The sequence below is a fragment of the Ictidomys tridecemlineatus genome, chromosome 7 (assembly GCF_052094955.1).
Source record: "Ictidomys tridecemlineatus isolate mIctTri1 chromosome 7, mIctTri1.hap1, whole genome shotgun sequence".
Classification (NCBI taxonomy): Eukaryota; Metazoa; Chordata; class Mammalia; order Rodentia; family Sciuridae; genus Ictidomys; species Ictidomys tridecemlineatus.
In genome coordinates this window covers 188,515,159-188,529,198 of record NC_135483.1, presented here as the reverse complement: position 1 = coordinate 188,529,198, position 14,040 = coordinate 188,515,159, and the positions used below count along the sequence as shown (strand labels likewise).

At 37.6% G+C, this 14,040-nt stretch overlaps 1 protein-coding gene across 13 annotated transcripts in view; it reads left to right on the top strand.

Annotated features, from left to right (window-relative positions):
* Sphkap (SPHK1 interactor, AKAP domain containing) overlaps window positions 1–14,040 on the top strand; it is a 152,803-nt gene that overhangs the window by 55,216 nt on the left and 83,547 nt on the right. The gene's annotated exons all lie outside the window — the stretch shown is intronic.

Below are 14,040 nucleotides of genomic sequence, written 5' to 3'. Positions count from 1 at the left end.
GTTTACATTTTCAAAAGCAACTGAGAAAAAGGTTCAGAAATAGATTTATAGTATGACAAATAAAAGCTATTCAGTAGTGCTCTAAGATTCTTTTTAATTTATTTTATAACCCTGACCAGTAGGTATGTTCCAATGTAAATGTAATGTAAAATTTTTCCACCACGCTTGAGTTATAGTTTTAACTTGAAAACTCAACCTAAGAAATAAAGAGGCATGCATTTTAATACACTGTAGCTGTGCTTGACATACAAAACCTTTCTTTGCCGGATCAACAATAATAATTCCTACAGCTTAGAATGCAAATGCATACTGTTGATATGAAATAGACTCCTTTCCATATGCTCCATGAAACTATATTTTTCATTTTTATTGAACTCATCCAGCTCTTATGGGGTCATGATTATAGAGATGGGAAAGCGTGTTTTCAAAAAGGAGAGAAATATAATGTAATTCTCCTGACTAAATTGAGAGCATCAGCTCTGAGCTATTCCTGGAGGTAAGTTGTATGCCAGCATTTCTGTTAAAAGAGAAAAGCAGAAAATGAGATGGGAGGCTTTTTATATACTGAGCAGACCAGAACCGGCAGACAGAGGATGTAAAACACCTCACACAGCAGGCTCTCATAGCCCAAGAAATGCAGAGTTCACTGTCGCTCATCAGTATATCTTTCTTTAGGCAAATGGTTGGGAATCTTCAACTTTTAGTACATATGGTTGCTTGTCCAGAAAACTAGTTGCTGGCTAAAAATCTCTGGGGAAAACAAGAAAGGATTAAGGGGCAAGTAATTTGACAGTAGTACCTCCTTTGCAAAGTCAATTCTGAAGTGAGCTGGAAAGTAAAGGCAATTGCTGGTTCCGATGTGCAATTAAACAGGTATCAGAGGTAAAAGAGAGAAATACAGAGTGAAAGCTGTTAGGGGCCACACATTGGTCAAAGTTGTCATCCGAACAGCTCCAGTATCACAAGGTTTTTCCCCACTTGGAGAACACACAGAACTTGGGACACTAAAAATGGTGTAATGAAGGGCTAAGAGGTCTTCTCTAAACTTCCTATTTGGGGAGTCTGTGTTGTAGGTCTATAATTAGAAATGCTAGCTAATTTCTAGTTATATTTAAAGATTACCATTGTATTATCTTATATTCAAAAAAACTCCTCCCACTCCCTCACCAAACCCAGTATACTTAAATTTGGGCTTAAAACTATGACCTCCTTTCTTTATTCTTTTTTCCTTTCTAGTGTCAGATGACACTGGGGAGGTTGAGCTGATTCATCCTGCCTTTAAGGTTCTTCTTATTCTTCCCCAAAGGGGAAAATCCTAAACACAAGTAAAAGGCATAATATTAGATTATTTGCTCCCCCTCAAGAAATTTTAATATTTAAAACTGACACAAAAATCAAAACTTGTCCATAATTCTATATTCAAGAGAAATCTTGCCCCCTCCCCCCCTAAAAAAAAACTTAACCGTAATCTCTCAAAAAGTATCCTGTAGTCAATTTTTCTTAATTTTGAGGTCCTTCCTCTTTCTGGTTTGGCACATATATGTAGGGTGGGGAGGATAAACCAGAGACCAGAATTGCACAGTGCTAAGGAGTAACTGTCACCTACAGGAGTAAACACAGACCAAGTCTAGAGGTGCTGGGCCAGGACAAGGAGCCCTTCAGCAAAAGAGCCACATAGGAGTCTCCAGATGGTCAGGGAAAAAGTACTTAATTCCCTCTTAAAACCCACTTTCAAAATGTCAATATCTCTAGTAATTAGAGAAATGCAAATCAAAACTACTCTAAGATTTCATCTCACTCCAGTCAGAATGGCAGTTATCAAGAATACAAGCAACAATAAGTGTTGGTGAGGATGTGGGAAAAGGCACACTCATACATTGCTGGTGGGACTGAAAATTGTTGCAACCAATCTGGAAAGCAGTATGAAGATTCCTTAGAAAACTTGGAATGGAACCACCAGTTGACCCAGCTATTCTACTTCTCAGTTTATATCCTAAAGACTTAAAAAACAGCACACTACAGTAATGCAGCCACTTCAATGTTTATAGCAGCACAATTCACAATTGCTAAACTGTGGAAGCAACCTATATACCCTTCAATAGATGAATGGATAAAGAAACTGTGGTACCTATACACAATGGAATATTACTCAGCATTAAAAGAGAATAAAATTATGGCTTTTGCAGGTAAATGGATAGAGTTGGAGACTATCATGCTAAGCAAAATAAGCCAATCTCTAAAAATCAGGGGCTGAATGTTTTCTCTGTTAAGTGGATGCTAGTCCATTCGGGGGGAGGGGCTATGGGATAAGTGGAGGAACTTTGGATGAGGCAAAGGGGAGGGGGAGCAGGTGGCAAAGGGGTAAGAAAGATGGTGGAATGAGACGGTCATCATTACCCTAGGTACATGCATAATTAGAGTAATGTTATGACTTGACTTCATGCATATCCAGAGAAGTGAAAAAATTCTGCTCCATTTGTGTACAATGAATCAAAGAGCTTTCTATTGTCATGTATACCTGATTAGAACTAATTAAAAAAGAAAACACATTTTCCACATAACCATGAAAATGAAAGTGTAATTGAGACAGGGAGAGGGTATCTTCATTTAAAAAAATATCTTCATTAAAGTTTAATTCTTAAAAAAATAGCTTATGAAATCATCCCAAACCTGAATCTATTTGTACATAAATCACAGCAGAGTCTGAGGGGCTGAGTAATACTGTCCTGTATTGTCCTGTTTTGCAATCTGTTCATAGTTCTGGGGAATCCTACTCTAAGTCTGTTGTTGCTTTATAAACTCTTTTCTTCCTGACCAAAATTAGTAATTACATTTTCATATTTAGTGTAAGTTAGTTTGGTGTTTGTTACACTAAATTTAAGGTTTTTAGATCTGTGGCTTCTTAAAACTAAGTACCTCAGTGTTCTCATGGTTTCTAAATTTAAGATATCTATTTGAAATTTCTTGGGGTTGGGGACAACCTCTGGCTTGGAAGACATTCAGTGGATGACTTTGTCCATTTATAGGTGATGAGAGAAGTCTTAGCCAAGAGTGGTTTGAAGGAATCAGGAAAGTAGCAGGCACCTCAAACAGAGCCAATGGCCCATAAGCTCCTGAAGTCAGCTCCAGTGGCTTTTCAAAAGGTGTTATGATTTTCCTAAATAAAATTCTCTTATCAAACTTAGACTTTTACTTTTTGCTAATCTGACATTCTGAAAAAAAAATCATATACTAACCTGGTAGTTAGTATATGAATACTAACTATTCATATACTAATGAATATTAGTTTTGTAACCTGGTCATTTAAAAGAGAGGGACTGTGTAGGAGAACAATGGAATTCTAAGCCATTCTCCGAAATTCAACAGCTAAAACATTATCTCAACAGAGGTCCTTAACAGAGGAACTGGATTTTTTTTAATAATCCCTTACTCTTTAGGTTACATTAGTCCTTGTTAATCATCTATTGTTTTTGGCCATTCACTGGAAATTAAGTTTTGACTTTTTAAGAATCACCTTTGGGTTCAATATTTCATTAACATCCCCACATCATGAAAGTTATTATTACTCGTGTAATTTCTGTTCAGCCTTTTTCCTTAATAACCATTGTAAGACTCAAGCTATGTCCTCTTCATTGTATACACTTTAATTGGTGAATCACAGTATTTTAAAATGTGTTACGTTTGCCTTAAATGTACAAATAAGTCGAGTTCTCAAGTGGCCTTCAGCAGACTACCCATGGGATTGCAAAACCAAGATACCTGTCAGTGTTCTATAGGTCTCATGTTCTGAAGCAGTCCAGGGGCAAAAATTTAAAAAAATATTCAGATGAACGTATTTAAATTTAATTATTTCTCCAAATCTATCTACATCTATTCTGAAACTTAAAAAAAAAAAAAAGTAAGAAAGAGACAAATACCCCGCTTAGGTTTTTCTGTGGAAAAATCTTGACTCGCGTGATCAAGGAAATACATAACTGTAAAATAGAGAAGTTTTTCTTTTTTCTTTTTTTTCTGTTTTGAGACAGGGTCTCTATAAATTGCTGGGACGTCTTACTAAATTGCTGCGGCTGGCCTTGAAATTGCAATCCTCCTGCCTCAGTCTGCCTAGTGACTGGGATTACAGGAGTGTGCCACCACACGATATTTATTTTTCCTTTAAAACATCAAATCTATCTCTTTTTTTTTTCTTTTCAATTTAAGGAGCACTAAGCACGTCTTAAAAATGGTGGCAGAATGGCTGAGCCAAGCCAAAGCTCTGTGCTTGAGTGGACCCATTCAACTTAGGAAGCAGTTTAAGCAGACATCCAGGGTCACTTGAGTAGGTTGGCTCTCAGAAAAAGGGGTGCAAGAAAGCTCTCAGTCCCAACACCCAGATTATCCTTCCAGCTTCACCCAGTAACACTCTCCAGGAGAAAAGCTCTATTTCTTTCCTTCTGACAAATTTGCAGGGGTTTGAATACCCAACACTGTTGGAAGAGTCTACACAGGAGCTATTTGAAATCTAGCTCTCAAAGTGATAAAGCAAGACAGCCTCAGAGAAGTAGAGCAGGAGACCTACAACCTGTCCATGTGGCCTTGCTCACCTTGTGCGTGACCCATGGCCCCTCAGAAAACCCAAGAGTCTTAGGGAAAACATTTTAACCTGACTTTTAATCAAAAGAAATTTCCACAAAACCTTACCTAGTCTTCAGGAGGTAATGCATTAGAAAGATCACTTGGTTGATAACTATAAAGATTTACGCATCCTTTATAAATCATGTTTCCAAAGAATATTTCAGCACTTGGAAATAAAGTCTCCTAGTGTGACTGCATATAAAAGTGAGCTGTAAAATATGTAGGACAAACAAGTAAAAAAAAAAACCCTCTAATATACAATATAAAGAATATAGGTAATAATAGTGTTTTGTTTCCAGGATTTTTGTTAAATGAGTTGATTATAGCTGCTGCTGCCTCGGGGGTAAGAAACGAATAAGTACGTGAGGCAATAGATAATGCTACATTATAGTGCCCGTTTTACCACGTGTATCTTATAGCATGTTGTGTGCCTTAAATATGCACAGTACAATTTATCCAAAACCAAAAATCACTTGAAAATAAAACAGGATGTTAATAAATTGGATGAAGAAAGAGAAATCAGGAATAGCACCTCTGATTTAGGCTTGAGCTTCTAGGTGAATGGACATGTCCTCTACTATGATAGGATGACCGAGGGAGGAAGCAGATGGTTCAGGTGACGTGATGCTATGTGTCCTGTAGGTACCAAAGGAGAGAAGTCAAGTAGGGAGTTGCCTATTCAAGTTGGAGCTGTTCAGCAAGAAGTAGAGATCTGAGAGTCCTCAGAATGACCCCCAGAGAGCAGAGATCAGCCAGCCTGGGTGGGGTGTAGGCAGAGGAAGGGGCTGGTACCAAGCTCTGGAATTCTCTGAAACTAAGTACCTGGTCAGTGACCAGCATGTTCAGGGTCCTAGAGGTAGCAAGAGATTATTATTTTAACAAGTAAGCCTGAGATTCAAATACTTAATGAAGTATTTTATAAATCTTGACAATTTCTGCAGTTAAAATACAGTCAGAAAACCTGAGTGTTTATACCACTCCTCAATTTTTTAAAATTCATTTTGACAGAAGAATACATTATTAAAATAGTTCAGAATAGCTTCAACTTTCAAATTTTCAACACTCCCTACTATTATAGCAACCCCTAGTATTATAGCAATTTTCCTCTTAGGTGAAAGCCTATCAATCAAGAAGATCAACAACAATAAATACTTATTCTCATTAGAATACCTTTAAACTTCAAGGGTATCAATGACATTATTTTCTGTTTCTTTTTAGCAGAAGTATTTGTTTAGATTAAACTGCTTCCTTATAACTCCTTCTAAAATCTCAAAAAAAACTACTTAGAAATAATAGTATTTTTTAACTTAGATTATCAAGGTGAAATCCATATCTTTATTTCTTCATAGATTTCTCTATATACATAGATTGATCTATCTATCTATTGATCTATTATGCATATGGACAGACCAGTAAAGAATTAAAGAGAGTAAAGATTGGGCCTGGCTAATAACTGCATAGGACATTTTATTTTAATTTTTAGTCTTTGGATATAATTTCCATCTTTGTAATGAGACAAACTCACTCTAGAGATTTATTAGGAAGTGAGAAAATGCTAAAGTCTGAAACAGAACTCCTATCCTACCACACTGCATATTGTACTTATTTATAGACCAGAGACAGCCCTCGTTTTATATCACAGAGAACACTTTGTATATGTGTCTGGCCTGTTGTTTCTGCAATGTCATCAGAATTTAATTGGATTAACTATATGGATTTATTACACCTTCCAGAAGCATCTGAAGGTACTGAGTAGGGTGAAGGAAAGTTTGTGCCCTCCTAAATTTTGTCTTAGGTTTGGTTTAATGTAAGTATTAAGCAGCATAACAAAGAGAGTTAACAAAGATAATTCTACTAGGCATCCTGAGGGAATTCTTGTAAGGCAAAGTCTTTTACTGTGGACACTACTGAAATATTGGACTGGATAAGTCTGTCTTGTGAAGCAGCTGTCCTATGCACTATAAAATGTCTAGTAGTACCCTGATGTCTACCCATTAGATGCCCACAGTAACCACCTAACAAATTGTCACAAACAAAAATGTCTACAGACATTGCTAATGTCCCCTGGATATGGACAAAAGGGAGGAAGTGTGGAAGTGTGGAAGGATGACACAAAATCACATCTAGTAAGGATCGACTACTTTAATTGTTTTCAAACTTTAGCCTCCAGTCACCCATGAGGTAACCCAAGCCAAGTCATGTGCTTCAACTCAAGATGCACCTCACCCCTCCACAGTCATAGAGGATCACGTAGAATCTACTCCTTTCAAATGACTACAGTGCACATGTTGCTGTCATCAATGGCCATGTGCACTGAAGAGGAAAGGTCCATGAGACAAACTGGACCAGTTCAGGTACCTGCCCATAAGTCAAGATCAGTTAACTTACTGATATTGCCTGTGCCACCAAATAGAATCCAATACCACTGGAACATCTCAGGCCACCAATTTCCAGATTGAGCTATATTGCATTTATTTTGAACTTCGTTTCTTTTGTCAGATATAATGCAATACCAAGAGCTAATATGAAAGCATTATTACCTAATGGACCTATTATTGGCATCCAGGTTATTTCCTTCCACACTTTCCCACAGAGGCTAGAATGAAAAACCATGTTGACTCATCTGGTTTCCAAATGAGAATATAAGCCCTGGATAGAAGATGTTCAATTTGTCAGGAGAAGTCAGAATCTCATTTTTTTTCACATCTACCGAATTCTAAATGTTGGCCCATACTATCATTTTCTTTTGACGTTGTGTAAGCAAATCAAAACACATCTGTGGGTTAGAACCAGCTGTTGGGACTTCAAGTTCTGAAATCCGTCATTTTAATGTATGCCCACTAGCCTCACTCTTATTGTCTGAAAACTTCTATGTGCATTTGAATTCAGGATTGTGGGACAATCCTACAAATGTTTTTCAGCTCAAAAAAATGCTAGTCTAGATCCATGGGTTACCATAGCTTCCTTTCTCATTGGCCAAGTCCATTTTTCCAAATTTTTCTACTCTAAAATCAGATACATCCACCCCTATTCACTTCCAGAATATAATTTAGAAAACAGTCTCATCTAACCTGGAAATAAAGGACAATAGATGTGGATTACCACAATCTATTTTCTTTATTCATACGTATATGTATGAGTATATTTCTGTTGAATCTATTGTTCTGGGAATTGAACAGTTCCCTTAATGAAGACTCAGTCAAGAGTGATCCCAGATATAAAAATAGACCCAGTAGGTGTATTTGCCCCAAAGCATCTGACTCAAGAGCCCCTACTTCTATCCTGTCCAGTTTTTGCCTCTGGAATGTGCCTCTGTTCTCCTGACTACCCTCAATCCAGTTTCATTAGAATACTTGACATCTTTCAAACACCTATATTTCTTTCCCCAGGAGATTTCCTTACCCTAGACTACCCTGGTACCTGCTTGCTGCCTTATAAATCCTTACTGACTTTTTCAGTCCAACTATGTTCATGCAAAATAGTCATTTCAGTTTTTAAGTATTACTCATTCAGGCAGGGAGAAAACTATCAGGTTTATTTTTTTTCAGATGAGTTATTGGAAAACTTACTGAAGTTTTCTGCACTTCTTACTTTTCTTGGAACTGACAGCTGGCTTCTGTATTATTTCATTTGTGTGCTCCTTAACAATTGGCTTTGTCTTAAAAGACAACAAATGGTCATTATTCTTTATAAATATACTCTTCATCACTGCATTATTGTATTCTTGTACATATTTATCCTTTATCTTTATAAATACTGCTGCTCCGTCTTTCCCTTTAAATGCAAATAAAAAATCAAAAAACAAAACAACAACAACAACAAAACTTTATTGACCTGTCAAACCACCTACACTGCCCTCCTTCCTTTGACCATCAAACTTAAAATTCAATAAAAACCATACTGTATTTACTATCTGACTCACCTTTCTCCTCATGCTGCTTAAACCACTCTTATTAGTGTCACCAAGTCCACTAACATATATTCCCAGGTTACCTTACTAAGCTGATGATAGACAATTTAAAGTCACACCTCTTCCAAACCTCTGAAAACAAGCTATTTTTTCCATGGCTTCAAGAATACCATTCTCCCTTCTAATTCTTCTCTTGCCTCTAGAATCATTACGTTTAAAAATCTCCATCCAGGGCTGCTGCTCCCCATGCCCAGCCTGGCACTTTGATATGGTGATTCCCAAAGGTCTCTCTGTAACCTGTGTCCTTGATGCTTCCACAGGGCCATTTCATCCTTACCCCCTGCTTCAGCTGTGTGCTGATGACCTCCATCTCCAGACTTGTAGCCTTATTTCCAAGTGCTTGTCAGATACACCCACCTCAGACTTCAACAATATCCCACACTCAACATTTCTGATAGTGAATATCCAAAAATATGTTTTGCCTGCTGAATTTTTTATTTCTCCCAGTAATTCAGTAATCTGTGCATCTGCCCCAGCTCTCATCCTCAGTGTCACATTCACCTTGTTTTTCTCCTTCACTCTTCATGTTAAATGGGTTACCAAAGCTGTTTTATTTTTTAACCCTGGCTATACATGTCAGCCCCAACATCACTATTTTATTGCCTAAAGTCTCATAGATATCTTCTAAGTATTCAATATTCAAAATTCAAAAGCAAGCAAATAAGAGAAAAAGAAGCTAAAGAGACACCAGCAACTTTGAGATCCTCTGCAATACCTAATTCCTAGATTTGTTTTAGGGGTCCGGTGGTATGAATAACTATATTTCCTGCCACCCACTGCCTCCCCCACATCACTTAATTCTCCAGGGGCTTCTGAGTCAGCTCAGTATCTAATTTAGGACCAGAGCTCTTGTTTTTAATTGAACTGGATATTAATTCCAAAGGAGCTGAATCACTGTCTTTCTCTCTGATTTTGAAAGTATCATACCAAATGCAAGACCCCTGGAAAAAAAGACACTTTGACATGGACACACTTTGACATTGGAAACACACTCAACATTCATTTCCCAGAGCCTAGTGGTAGCACCAAAATAAAAGATCAACTGGTGAATGTTGATCTTTCACCATATGCTAAACAAACAGAACATACACGCATTCTCTTATTCTGCCAAACTAAATGACTAAGTTTCCATTTGTGAAATGGCAAAGCTTCATTTTTCAGTTGAAGAAATGAAACAACAATGAAAAGAAGGGATCTCTCAAGGCCACAGAGTAAACCAGTAGCAAAGCTAGGTCTAAAGCCCAAATCCACCAGCTCTTAGTGCAGTGAGCATAACATTTTTCAATGTTCTGGCAGCCCCCCCCACACACACACACTAAATATTCTAATAATTTTATTAAAGCATAATAAAAGGTATGATTCTTTATTATAAGATCATCCTGTTTGAGTTTTAAAAGATTTGTCTTACTAATCTATGATCAAGAACTAAAAGTAATATTTTTTAAAGTTCCTAGATACTTAACTTTTGATCATTTTTCATAAATTCAAGGTTGTCATGTGCTTATATATAAGACACTCTCAAATCTCATCCACAGTTGTAAATGTTATTAACATCTGGTATGTCTGTACCATCAAGTGAAATGACAATATCTTCAGTCATCACAAGGGACAACATCCACACTTAGTCATTCAACTAATATTGATGAGGTCTTTTGTTGTTGTTGTTGTTGTTCTAATTAGTTACAAATGACAGCATAATGCATTTTGACACTTCATACATAAACGGAGTATAACTGCTCATTCTTCTGGTTGTATCTGATGTAGGATCACTCTGGTCATGTAATCATATATGTACATATGGTAATAATGTCTGATTCATTCTACTATCATTCTGATCCCCATACCCCCCCCCTTTCATTCCCCTCTGTCTAATTTGAAGTACCTCTATTTTTCCCTACCCTCTACTTATTGTGAATTAGCATTCACATATCAGGAAAAACATTCGTCTTTTGGTTCTTTGGGATTGAGTTGGCATGATATTCTTCAGCTCCATTTATTTACCTGCAAATGCCATCATTTCCTTCTTCTTTAAGGCTGAGTAATGTTACATTGTGTAGATACACCACATTTTCTTTATTCATTCATCTGTTGAAGGGGACCTAGGTTGGTTCCATAATATGGCTATTGTGAATTGAGCTACTACAAACTTTGATAGTGTTACATCACTGGAGTATGCTAAGTCCTTTGAGTATAAACTGAGGAGGGGGAAGAGCTGGGTCAAATGGTTCCATTCCAAGTTTTCTGAGTAATCTCCATACTGATTTCCATAGTGGTTGCATCAATTTGCAGTCCCACTAGCAATGGATGCGTGTACCTACTTCCTCATACCCTTGCCTACATTTATTGTTGCTTGTATTCTTGATCATTGCCATTCTGATTGGAGTGACTTAAACAGATACAAATAGGAAAACTATCACTATTTGACAAAGACATGATTCTAGATTTATAAGATCCAAAAAATTCCACCAGAAAACTTCTAGAACTCATAAATGAATTCAGCAAAGTACCAGGATATAAAATCAATACCCATTAAAAAAAAACCCTTGGGAATCAATCTAACAAAAGAGGTGAAATCCCTCTACAATGAAAACTACAGGACACTAAAGAAAGAAATTGAAGAAGACCTTAAAAGATGAAAAGATCTCCCATACTCTTGCAAAGGCAAAGTTAATATTGTAAAAATGGACATACCACCAAAAGCGCTCCATAGATTTAATAAAATTGCTATTAAAATTCCAATGATTTTCTTCACAGAAATAGAGAAGTCAGTCATGAAATTTATTTGGAAAAATAAGAGACTCAGAATTGCCAAAGTAATACATAGCAAGAAGAGTGGAGCAGGGAGCATCACAGTACTTAATCAATACCTTAATCAATACTACAGAGCAATAGTAACAAAAATGGCATGGTATTGATCGGGTCTTAATAATGTAAAAACCACTATACCAGAATCTCTGAGGGGTATGAAAATTGGGCCAAGTAAATCCTTGCATCTTAAGAAACTCAGTTACATGCAAGTTACTTTAGCCCAATGTAGAAGGTTATGGATCAGAGTAGAATGAAAAAGTAAGGTTAAATTTGGAAGGCAAAAAGATATTGAGTCTGGCTTGATTAAAGTAGCATTTAAAAAATTTATGAAGCTTATTCTATTTGAGGTGGTCCTTGTCAAATATGTAGGATTAAGACACACAGAAATGTGGGCAGATGTAAAGCCCAAACAAAAAACGTGCCATCAGTACAAAGAACAGTGGAGGGGAGACAGCAGGAACAGGTATGAGAAGGAGGAACTCCCCCCGTAGGAAAGGTAACCTCCTCCATGTAGTAATAAGCTCAAGGGAATCTTCCCCCTGCCCTCCACTTTGGTCTCCATCCTATCCTCACCCAGAACACACAGGAGAGAAACCACTGGTTTGACAATGTGAGCTCCTTGTAGTACGTTCAAACATAACTTTGAGGTTTGTCATCAAATCAGTTTGCTATTCTTTTAGATCCATCCTGTTCCATTGCAGCAGGAAGGCATCTCCCAGATGAAAGATGTCATGCACCATAAAGAGATTTAAAAATCAAGAAAATGAACATACCAAAGAAATGGGAACTTAAGAGAAAGAAAAATAGAAGTCAAGGCCACAGCTGGAGAGTTGGCCTATAAAACTTTTGCCTTGAAACAGTGCAGTTCTACTCTGCATTTACAGGCAGGCAGCTCTGAGGGGGAATGAGCTGACCATCATAGAATCGAAGATGGCCAATCACCTGGGAGCAGTCTTGCTCTTCCTCATCCTAAGACCACTGGAAATTTTTTAATGAACCCTCAGATAGAGGCATCATGATATTCTTCAGTTGATTTAAGTCTCTATCATCTTCACAACAATGAGGGCCCTACAACTGTTCCCAGAAATGTTCCAAAGTTTTACTGATGGCCCAACACCAAAGTCTAACTCAATGAAAGCTGTAGTATGCACGACCCAAATTCTGTCGTCCACATGCAAACTCTCCATAACCAGCTTCCTCCAGGCAGATTTACTGCATCTAAACAGAGTTCTTATTGTGAGGTCACTGAGCCCCTGAAAGCACAGGGAAATTGTGTGTAGGTGTATGGCATTTTTTTATTAAATCAGTACTCCCTCTGTACCCGACTATGGCCCCAAGTTTTATCCGTTTTTTCAAAGTGTCTGTTAAGTCAAAAATAACAAGAATCATTTAACTGAAAAAGTGAACAGATCTGGCACTTAAATGAATTTCTCCATTAAACCTTCATAAAGATTGGAACAGCAGGGAGCTATGGTGGTGTCCTCTGTGCTCTGCCTGGCTCTCTTGGTGTGGAAAATCTTCTAGGGTATTCTGAGCCTTGCTATTCCCTGTGAGGACCCCGAGATCAATACCTCAGTCTTACGGGTAGGTCTCGGGTGGAGTAAAGTCACCCTCCACTTCCTGAGTTACCAGCTGGGACGTTAGCCTCCTTAGCTTAGGGTTGGCAGGAATGAGGAATGTTGGTGGTCTCTTGCTCCCAGTGAAATACCGAACTCTTGCTGGATAGCTGGGGAGAGAGGAAGGGAGCTCTGCTTCTTAGGCCCACAAAATGGAGCTCTCGCCAGGGTGATCTGAAGGGGAAGGGCATGGGATCTTGTTTAAATGTCACAGTCTCTCTCACACGTGTGCACATTCTCTTTCTCTCTCTTTTTTTCTCTCTCTTTTTTTTTCTCTCTCTCTCTGGTTTAGCCTATTTTTATTATATTTTCCTAAGCAAATATTTTATTTTTTAAATTTTATGAATGCTCAGGACAATTCTAGAGAATTACAATGTGTGTGTGTGTGTGTGTGTGTGTGTGTGTGTGTATGGCAACTTTTCTTATTTGACTGAGGAGCTGTTCCTCATGGCTCCTCATGCTCTCCTCCCAGACCTGGAATCCACTTTAGTATCACATCAGAAGTTCACTTTAGTTTATGTTGTGTGACCTGCCTGGTCCTTGGAGGTGTTTGGGTTTGTGACGCTGCAGTTCCATGTCTTTGGTAAAGGTAGCTTATTTCCCTTGGCATTCAGCCTTGTCCAAGTTGGAGAAAGTTAAGGCATCTAATGTCCCTGAGAAAGAACATCTCATTTTTGTATAAAGAAGACAAGAGAATAATTGAGAAAAGAGCTTTGATTTTTCTCAGGAAAGTCATTGGGGATTCTTATAATACATGGAGTCCAAATTCAAACAAGGCTTTTGTTAATATTATTCTGAAAACATTTAACAAGTGTCACTCAATGTCCAAAGCAGACACTTACTTATTAAACAGCGCTGATTGTTTAAAGAACTTAATTCCAATATGAGCCCACAAAATAAATTGAGTGTAAAATGTTCCCTCTGATACTACGTGTGTTGACTTGCAATGCAGTTGTTGGGTTGAAGACTTAGATGGCAGGACAGAGAAAGGATGATAAACATTGAATAAATGAAGCTGAGTCACTCTGCGGT